Source organism: Mauremys reevesii, linkage group 1 (assembly GCF_016161935.1).
Source record: "Mauremys reevesii isolate NIE-2019 linkage group 1, ASM1616193v1, whole genome shotgun sequence".
NCBI lineage: Eukaryota > Metazoa > Chordata > Testudines > Geoemydidae > Mauremys > Mauremys reevesii.
Genome location: NC_052623.1, coordinates 168,342,844 through 168,352,891, shown reverse-complemented (window position 1 = coordinate 168,352,891; position 10,048 = coordinate 168,342,844).

Here is a 10,048-nt window from a genome sequence, read left to right as displayed (position 1 = left end):
CAAAAGTTATTTCCTTTCACATTTAAGCAGGTTTGGTCTGCATAATACTTGTGATGTCATAATCATACTAATTTTCCAGTCAGCAATTCAGTCTTCTAGGGAAAACAGAGCAGCCAAGATCTGAATTTATTGTTGAAAAAAGAGGGGGAAAATAAAAATAAAAAACCCCAAAGATGTCAGGCCTTCTTTATATACTGTAAAGAAAAAAAGAGGGCAATATTCTTTTTTGTTCCTTTGCAGGTTGCTTTTAATAGCTGTAGATTCATAAAGTGAGAAGTGTCCTTTGTTTTCTATCTGCAACACGGAGAATGGAGCCCACTCTAGAATGTTGAACAATTTGATATCACACCAGTCACTTTCTTGTGGATAAAGTTATAAGAAGCATTTTATTCCATAATACAATGACTGTTATTCCCTTACATTCTGGTTAGACAAAAAGGTCTCCTTTTATTATAATTCTGGAATTCCCAGAATGTCTACTTGGAATAATATTTAGAGACAAATTCTCTTTTCAGATATGTACATACGTATACCTCCCATTAGCTTTCATATGCTTTGGGAACGTGTATTTGAGGTGAAATTTGGCCTTTCACAGCTAAGGCTCTACTATCTCCCATAATCTTTCACACAACTTCTACGTATTTCAATTAGAGTTATACATGCTGAACAAAGATAAAATATAAAGCAACAAGGAGTCCTGTGGCACCTTATAGACTAACAGATGTATTGGAGCATAAGCTTTCGTGGGTGAATACTGACTTCGTCAGACGTGGTTATTCACCCACAAAAGCTTATGCTCCAATACAACTGTTAGTCTATAAGGAGCCACAGAACTCTCTGTTGCTTTTTACAGATCCAGACTAACACGGCTACCCCTCTGATACAAAGATAAAATATGATCCTTAAACAGTTCCTGTATGTTCAGGGGCCTTACTGCACTTACTGCACCTATAACACTGGTGAATATTATCCCTATTTTACAGATCCTGTGTCACAGGATTGACTGGCCATTTACAGGATTTATTCTCAGCCCCACCTGTGCCTTGTCATCTGGTCCCAGGTGATGGATTTAGGCCAGTGGTTGGGTCAGGTGACCAGGCCTAACATGATCATCACAGGACTTGATGGTGATGGGGGACTTCAACTACCCAGACATCTGTTAAGAAAATAACAAAGCAGGGCACCGATTATTTAACAAGTGCTTGGAATGTATTGGAGACAGTTTTTTATTTCAGAAGGTGGAGAAAGGTTAGGTTAGTCGGGGGCGCCTGAGCAGACAAGGGTGCTTCTGGCCGGCCTCAGTGAGGTCGGTTGGGGGCACCTGGACAAAAATGGGAATGACTCCAGGTCATCCTCTTTAAGTTTTGTCTCATGGAGATTCAGTCCTGCCTGGAATATCATGGCAGCTGGAGGCTTCTGCCTCAGGCTGCTCTCCCAGTTGGCAGCACCACACGGTCACACCTACCCCAGCCTACCCCTTGGTCCCATGCAGTGGCGTAGCCAGGTTCTAAAAGCAGGGGGAGCAAACATAAAAAAGGCGCCCCCTCCCTTGGCTCCTCCTCTGGCCCTGCCCCCTTGGCCCTTCCTCCGGCCACTCTGCCCCGCCCCCATGGCTGGCTCCTCTGGCCGCGCTGCCCCCCCCATGGCTCCTCCGGCCACGCTGCAGACTTCCATGCTGTGCTCCTGCCCCCCCATGGCTCCTCCGGCTGCGCTGCGGGCTGCCATGCTGCTCCCCCGCCCCCCCATGGCTCCTCCAGCCGCACCACCTCCCCATGGCTCCTCCGGCCACGCTGCGGGCTGCCATACTATGCCCCCCCCTCGCTCCTCCAGCCACACCGCCCCCCCTTGCCTGCAGGAGCCCAGTGCCGGTGTAACAACACAAACAGCTCCTGCTCCCAATTCCCTACTTTGGGTGTACTGAGCATGCCCACCCGAACTGAGCATGCCCAGTAATCTTCGCTGTTGCCACTGCCCTCTCTCTGCCAGCCTGGAAGGCCAAGCTTCAGAGCTGAGCGTGGGCCCTGCCCGCTGGCACCATGGTAACCCCTAACTAAGGCACCGCTTTTGGGAAAATGTGCTGAGGGGAAGCGACTGCGTCCCCTGCACCCCACTAGCTATGCTACTTCATGGCTCATGAAGCCTGGATAGTAGTAAGGAGCAGTTCAACTATAGGCTGAGCAAGTGCATAATGGTGGTAGAATGTGCCTTTGGACGTTTAAAAGCTCGCTGGCGCAGTTTACTGACCTCGGTTAGACCTCGGCGAAACCAATATTCCCATCGTTATTACTGCTTGCTGTGTGCTCCACAATATCTGTGAGAGTAAGGGGGAGACGTTTATGGCGGGGTGGGAGGTTGATGCAAATCTGCTGTGCATCAGAGAAGCTTTGAAAACCAGTTTCATGACTGTCCAGGCTACGGTGTGAAAGTTCTGTTTGTTTCTCCTTGATGAAAACTCACCCCCTTGGTTCACTCTACTTCCCTGTAAGCCAACCGCCCTCCCCTCCCCCCTTTGATCTCTGCTTGTAGAGGCAATAAAGTCATTGTTGTTTCAAATTCATGCATTCTTTATTAATTTGTCACACAAATGGGGGGATAACTGCCAAGGTAGCCCGGGAGGGGTGGGAAAGGAGGGAAGCACAGTTCAACTGCCAAACGTGATGTGCTGGCGAGACTCATCAGCATATTCCTCAGCAGCTCGGGCTCCATTTCCCACAGAAATCACGCTGCACAGAAACTGTTGGGAGAGTCACAATGGCGCCAAACGTGGACGGAAAAACAGTGACTGCTGGGATGTGAAGCGATGCATCACGGGGCGTTGGGACAGGAAGCGGAATGACCCGCACCCTTCCGTCCCCTTCCCACAACCCACGGCGCCAAAATGGGACGAGGTGCTCTGTGGGATAGCTGCCCATAATGCACCACTCCCAACAGCGCTGCAAATGCTGAAAATGTGGCCACACTGCAGCGCTGGTAGCTGTCAGTGTGGCCACACCCCAGCCCTTTCCCTACACAGCTGTACGAAGACAGCTGTAACTCCCAGCGCTGCACATCTGCAAGTGTAGCCAAGCCCTTGCAGAGAACAGTGAAGGGTGGTGGGAGACACACCTAGAACCCTCCTGACAAGGGTGATAAGATTAAGGCAACTCCCCTTGCCTCATCTGCATCAAAGATGGGACAGGGAGGTATCTCCATTAACATACAGAATGAAGAACAGAGATTCCAAGGCAAGAACCCCACTGAACTATGCAACCAGAAAAGCAGGGATCTCTGCTTGAGATGTTAATGAACCTACGCCTGCACATACTCAGCTCAGCAGTTTATCAGACCAATTCTAGTAATGAATCCTTGATTGATATCCAAAATACTGAAGCAACCTAATTGCATTGTGAGCTCCCTGAAGGGAACACCACCCATAGCTAGGAATAATCAGCCTCTATTGTCTAGCCTAAAGAAAACCCTTGAGTCATCAGTTTACCTAAACAAATCTAGTGTTCTCTCTTGAACCATTGTTCTTTCTCTACAAAAACCCCTACTTATGTTCAAGTAAGTGTTCTCTGCAACAGTTCCACTGGGATTTCATCTTCTCCTGACTGATTGTGCTGGGGGCTCTGCCTATCTCCAGCACTCAGGACCCTGAGCTACCACCATCACCTGGGAACCCCAACCAGTTCAAGCTTCACGGACTGGTAAAATCCCACTCTCTGTCAGTTTTCTTTTCTACCTCAGGTATAACTTTCTAACCCTGATCAGGTATAGTTGTTTGATCAGGTATAGTTTTCTACATATGACTTTTGTAACTGTTAATAATGTAACTGTTATGGTGGTTTAGGCTCTCCTTGTGTAGTTATCACTATTATTCAATAAATAACTTTTATGGTTAAGCTGATTGCTTCCCTCTCTCTCTCTCTGAACTTTACTCTTTTGTGTTTTTAGCTTCCCCATTTACTCTGCAGCAACGCTTGTCTTACCTAAGCTAAAGATCCCTATAGCACCCAAAAATACTATGGGGTTTGCTCATCAAGTGGGTTACTACCAGTACAATTGTAATGTGAAAGTGGGGATAGGGACATGCTGAACCTGTGACATACAAGGATGGCAGCTTGGAAGTGCTGCTTGACCCAGACTACTGAGTCCAGGGGCATATAAGGGTGGCAGTTTGAAAGTGCTGCTCGATCCAGCCTGCTCAGGTGTACTATATTCCGGTGCAGTACCTGTGGCATATAAGGGTTGCAGCTTGAAAGTGCTGCTTGACCCAGCCCACTGAGTCCAGGGGCATATAAGGGTGATTGACCCGGTCCATTCAGGGGTGTGTGTGTGTGTGTGTGTGTGTTTCTGGAGGAACCCAGTCCTGGGGAACCTGGGCCCTGCAGGATAGCTCCATTGAGAGGGGACTTGCAGAAAGGAGAAGTAGAGCTCCGTATGAAACACAAGTGACACAAGCAGCACATTAATAGAATTACGGACACACACACCCTGAAGAGTAACCCTAATAAATGAATGTACCCCAAAGTAACAGGCAAATCTGGTAACAAATCGGTGGGGAAATGTGGGCAAGACGTGACCCTAATCACATGGTAATTGTTGAGTAGTTGCTGTGGAGTAGGGAAACTGAGGCACAGACCTGAGCAAGCTTTCTTTTCTTTTTTAGACCAAGCTCCTTTAGCAAGGTCTCTCTCTCTCATAGAATATTTGGTAACCTTCTGTTAAGAATCATGCTTAGAATACCTGTAGAACTGTGCAGGTTACGAGTTGTGCCTTAAAAATAAAGATTTTAGAGCAATACTGTGACTAGTAAAAGAGCTGTTGGTGGGGATCGTTAGTGAGATAAGGAAGTAGAGATGGCTGAAAAACACCTTTTGGCTGCTTACTTGAGACAGGAGAAAACAGGTTAGCAAGATGAGTAATGAAGAAGGGGAAATGCCCCTGGGAAAGGGGGTGCTTTAAGGGTGAGAATCCGCTGACTGAAGCTAGTCTGAGCTTTGAACAATATTGCACAACCTTTAAGCCACGGGAAAGAGGTTCTCCCTACCAGCCAGATGAAAAGGCCTAGCGAAAGCTGCAGGGAGGTGCTGAATCCCAAAGAGGAATGAGGAAACACCAGGTGGAAGGACCTGGGTTTGGGGAAAGAATGTTCAGTCCAGTAAGGGACTGATGAAAATGTGGAGTGAGGGAAAGTCTTGTTTAGATTTACATTGACATTTGAACTGTGATGTTTTAATAAATCAGATTCCAAGAACTAGAAGTGCTGTTTGACTCACAAGTAGTTCGGTAAAGTTTTTGAGAAGCTGAAAAAAGGGGAAACTATCTGAGGCAATGGTAGAGTTTGAGGCTGAATTGAGCATAGATACCTTCTGACTACCTGCAGTAGCTTCCCCTCTGTGTAAAATTACCCATTATTGATACTTTTTATGTAGTTCCACTGGCGATAGCACTAGCGTAGAAAAGCCAACTGTATTGTAATCATTGTCTTCTAACACTGTGCAAAGCAGGGCCAGGTGATACATTGGTAAAAGACTGGCATACCAGCACTTTCACTATTGCTACCACCAGTGCAGTTGTTGTAGGTATTCCCAGCTCAGTTCATTGGGCCACCCTGCTCTGGAGCATATAAAGCTGAGTGCTCTCAACCTAGGAGACATTAGAATTATTTAATGTGTTTTGCTGGTTAGAATCCCCCGCCCCATCTTCCTGAATGCACATTTCACACTATCTCCAAAATTCCATAAATGGGCTGTCATATTGATCCTGTTTTGTGTACTTTCTCAAGCTTTTCTTGTTCTATTGGTAGCATGGTCCGGGGTGAGTCCATTAAGATTTTGAATTAAGTTTTCTTTCAAACCAAAAGTTTAAAAAGTTACCTACTTTATATCTAGCTGTTGAATGGCTAATCAGAGAAGGAAAAAACAGGGAGGTTTTAAAACTGGTTCCTAGTGTGGTCAGAGGATCAAAACTTCAATCTTAAAAGCAGAGCAGTGAAAAATTTGACTCGAGATGTCAATTACTAAATAGCTTCCTTCATGCTTCCTGTACATGATTTAATTAGCTCTCTATTTCTTGCTTTCTGGTCTGTTTGTTCTCAAAGCAATGGAGACAAAAAGATGTATTAGCACCAATATATATTGAGAGATCCACTGTCTCTCTAAACAAAAAAGGAGTTGCTGGGCAATTGCCCATTATAAAGGACTTAGTATGAACCAGGTTTTAGAAATCTTGAGGTAAAATACTAAATTTGGATTAAATTCAATATTGGAGATGTTAGCTGGCAGAGTCTCACAAAACAAGTGTTCATATTCAGATGACTGGTTTATCTACAGCAGGATCAGTCAAAAAAAAAGAGAAGCAGAAATTAGAAAGAGGAAGAAAGTAAACAAAAAGGAGAAGAATTTTTAAGATTACTCAAAAGGAACAGAGACTAGGATGATGGGGAACTAAGAATGAAACAGAGACAGGAGCAACATTAACCCAAGGCATATAGAGAGATGTCAAGTGGAAACAAACATAAAATGCAAAGACACTAAAGACAGACATAAGCCCTGATCCTGCAACAACTTGTGTACGTGAGTACTGCCAATGAGATTTAAATGTCTCAAACCTACCAAGACATTCACAAATCTACCTATTCTTACCATTGTTATCTTCATCCTCCCTCTCTCCCTCCTACTTTTATAGACCTTGTTAGACCCTGATCCTCCCCTCACCCACCCCCGACTCCCACCCAAAGGTCCACTAATCTATGGGGTTCTCTCTATGGGCACGGGAATCTGCCCATGCAATTCAATTGTAGAAACAGCCTTACATCAAGCTTTTCAGAGCAGGAAACAAAACTTATATCTGTACAGCACCCAGAGCCTGATGGGAGCACTACGTCAGCATAAATAAAATAAAATAATTATTACCAGATTGAAGCAGGAATCTTGCCTTATCTTCTACTTGTAAGGTGCCACGCCATCTTTGGCACTAACTAATATAGTAAGAACTCTCCTTCCATGCACTGCACCTTTTGCTACCCACTCAGTACATCTATCTGAATTCACACCACCACATTGTTATCCTCTCCTCTAAGCATCTGGTGGTGCTCGTAAGGGCACCAGATGGGGAGGACTGAGTTACTACAGAAAATTCTTTCCAAAGTTTCTCGCTGGCGGATCTTGCCCACATGTTCACGGTCTAACTGGTCAAAAGGTTGGAATTTGGGGTTGGGAAGAAATTTTCTCCCAGGTCAGATTGGCCAAGACTCTGGGGGGTAGGTTTCACCTTTCTCTGCAGCATAGGGCACAGGTCACTTGAAGTTTTAAACTAGCGTAAATGGTGAATTCTCTGTAAATTGAAGTCTTTAAACCATGATTTGAGGACTTCAATAACTTAGCCAAAGGTTGGAGGTCTATTTCAGGAGTGGGTGAGGTTCTGTGGCCTGCAACGTGCAGGAGGTTAGACTAGATTATCACAGTGGTCTCTTCTGACCTTAAAGTTTATGAGTCTACGATTCCTTCCTCCACATTATTCTCTGACGCTGTTGCTGCTCTTCTTCCCCTGGTGGCTCACATCTCTTGAACTTTCCTCTCCCCCAAACAATGTTTCTGGCCAGTTTCTACATCAGTTTGTGCTGCTAATCTCAATCGTGGGCATGTGGGGGCCTCCCCATATGTATTGCCCATATGTAGGAAGTGGAAGGAAAAGCCACACACAAATACGTGGGGAAGCAGTTTCAAAAATGCAAACACTTTTTTCCCATGTTCTATTATCTGTGTCAGCTGCTTCCTGCAAGAATGCATACTTGGCAACTTCTCTTGCCTCTTGCTTGTCCTCTGCTCTCTCCTGTAGTGCCCCCTGTTGCTTCTCCTCAAAACCTTCTCTGTTGGTTATTCAAATGATGGTGAATGGCAGCCCTCAAGACCTGATAATACCTTTTGTGCAACAGTATTTGCAGCAGGGATGTTTGAACTTTGGAGCCCAAGCTCTACAGCGACTGGAGCAGGATTTAGATGCCTGGTAATGGTCTAGTAATTAAAAGAAATTGAAATGCAGGTTTGGGTAGGACTGAGCAAAATACAGCACTGACACCAAGGTTGATATAGGATAGTCTAGTCCAACAACTACATAACTAATTTTTATCTGAATATTAAGATCTCATATAGACAAGCCTTTCAAGGCACTTTCCATCTACTAATTATTCACATAACTCCCTGTACATGTACATAGTCAGACACCTTTTGTATCTGGAAGTAATATCTTAATTTTATTATTTTCCACAAGTCAGAACTAACAGAGAACTCTCATCAATCTCAAATTAGAGGCCCATTATTAGATCTCACATGGGATGGAGAATTTACTGCTCTCTGGGCACTTCTTTCTTGGGTTTGTATAATTCAAATACACTTCTTAGATATTATGGCGCCAGGGGCTTTAGAAATGCTGTTAGCATGATATTCTTAAGATTTCATAGCCTAAAATATGCAGAAAACTGACATTTATATCAGCCTTTCAAAAATATAGTCTCCCACATGCCAGCGGCAAGTAGAATTTAATTCCTCTCCCCCCACCCCACCATCATCAAGGTAAAGTGTTGAAAAGCAGATCTTGTGCCCGATAATTTTTCATGACCATTTTGTAAAGCTGATTTAAAGTACAAGTAATCTGTTCGCATCCATTCAGTTTGCAGTTGAGAAATGAGCAATTATTTTGTTTGTACTGTTGGAATAGTTTAATTAGAAAAGCCAGTCAAATTCTATAGGTCATCTGGACAAATAGAAGTTACAATCTTTTCAATACTATTGTGTGAAATGGCTTTTATCTGCTGTAATTAAGCCCTAAATTTAAGCAGACGTCTGCCTAGTCCAAAGTTTCCATTATAAACAAGAACTACTAAAGGTCACTTACACTCTTCAATAAATAAGCAGGCATTCATACAACAGTGACATCTAAAATGAGTACAAAGTTTGTGAAAGGCCAAAATCTTCCCTGAGATGCTAAAATAATGTATTCCAGCACTGCATGGCTTTGAGTATTGCTATTCATAAGACAAAAAGGAAAATGTACCCATTTCAGCTGTCAGTAGGGTCACTGAAGATTGACAGGCCCTAAATGTGACCTCTTGAATTTTTCTTTTTAATGTCTAAAGGATGATGAAAAATGATTATCCTTATCCTACCAGAACTAAAGGGTGCAGTGCAAGCTTCTCAACTGCATGACCCAACACCAATAAACTCAGCTCAGTGGGATTGCATACGAGTTTGTGCGCATCACACCAGTCTTTTACTTGCGCTGTCTGCTCATTTCTTATGGGGGCGGGGGGGACGGACTACAGAAACCGACAAGAATCCTGGAATCTGGCTCTCAGGTTTTTCAATTTCAGTCTTTTGCCATATCACAAAAACAGAGACTGCACGGGCAGCACACGCACAGTACAAAATGAGTGTACGTGTAAACAAATGAAATAAATTCAGGTTTGATTGTTGCTAGATCACCTGTCAAGGAGCTGTGATTTTAAAACTGTTTCAGCTTTCATTTGGAATGGTCAGATACTAGAAGCAACCATCGGGGGATGAAAAGTTGTTGTAGTGATACGGTTTACATTTTGGGCCTGTCAGCTTTCTTAGAAAATGGAACTATGCTCCCAGCATTCTCAGGAAAATGTTCAATCTACTTATCTAAAGAAATATGTACTAGCTCATGCGAGCAGGGACTCTAATATTAGCCACAATTCCTTATACCAGGAAACAGTCTCTGACATGAATATTTTTTTAAATAAGAAAAATGTATTACTTAAAAGGGCCTTTTTTTTTTTAAACCTGCCCACTGTTCCTTGCTGTGAGCATTCAAACTAAGAGGGTAGAATGGTTCAAATAATAGAGCACAGGATAGGAGGTTAGAAAATATAGATTCTATTCTTGGTTCTGTCACTAACTTGCTGTCATTTCTTTGCACCTCAGTTTCCTAATTTGTAAAGCAAAAGATAACGGTACTTTTACAAGGTTTAATTATTTCTGATTTACCCAAGTAAAACACTGGTTCGATAGATGCAGAAGAATAAGCATGACAAAAGCAAAAC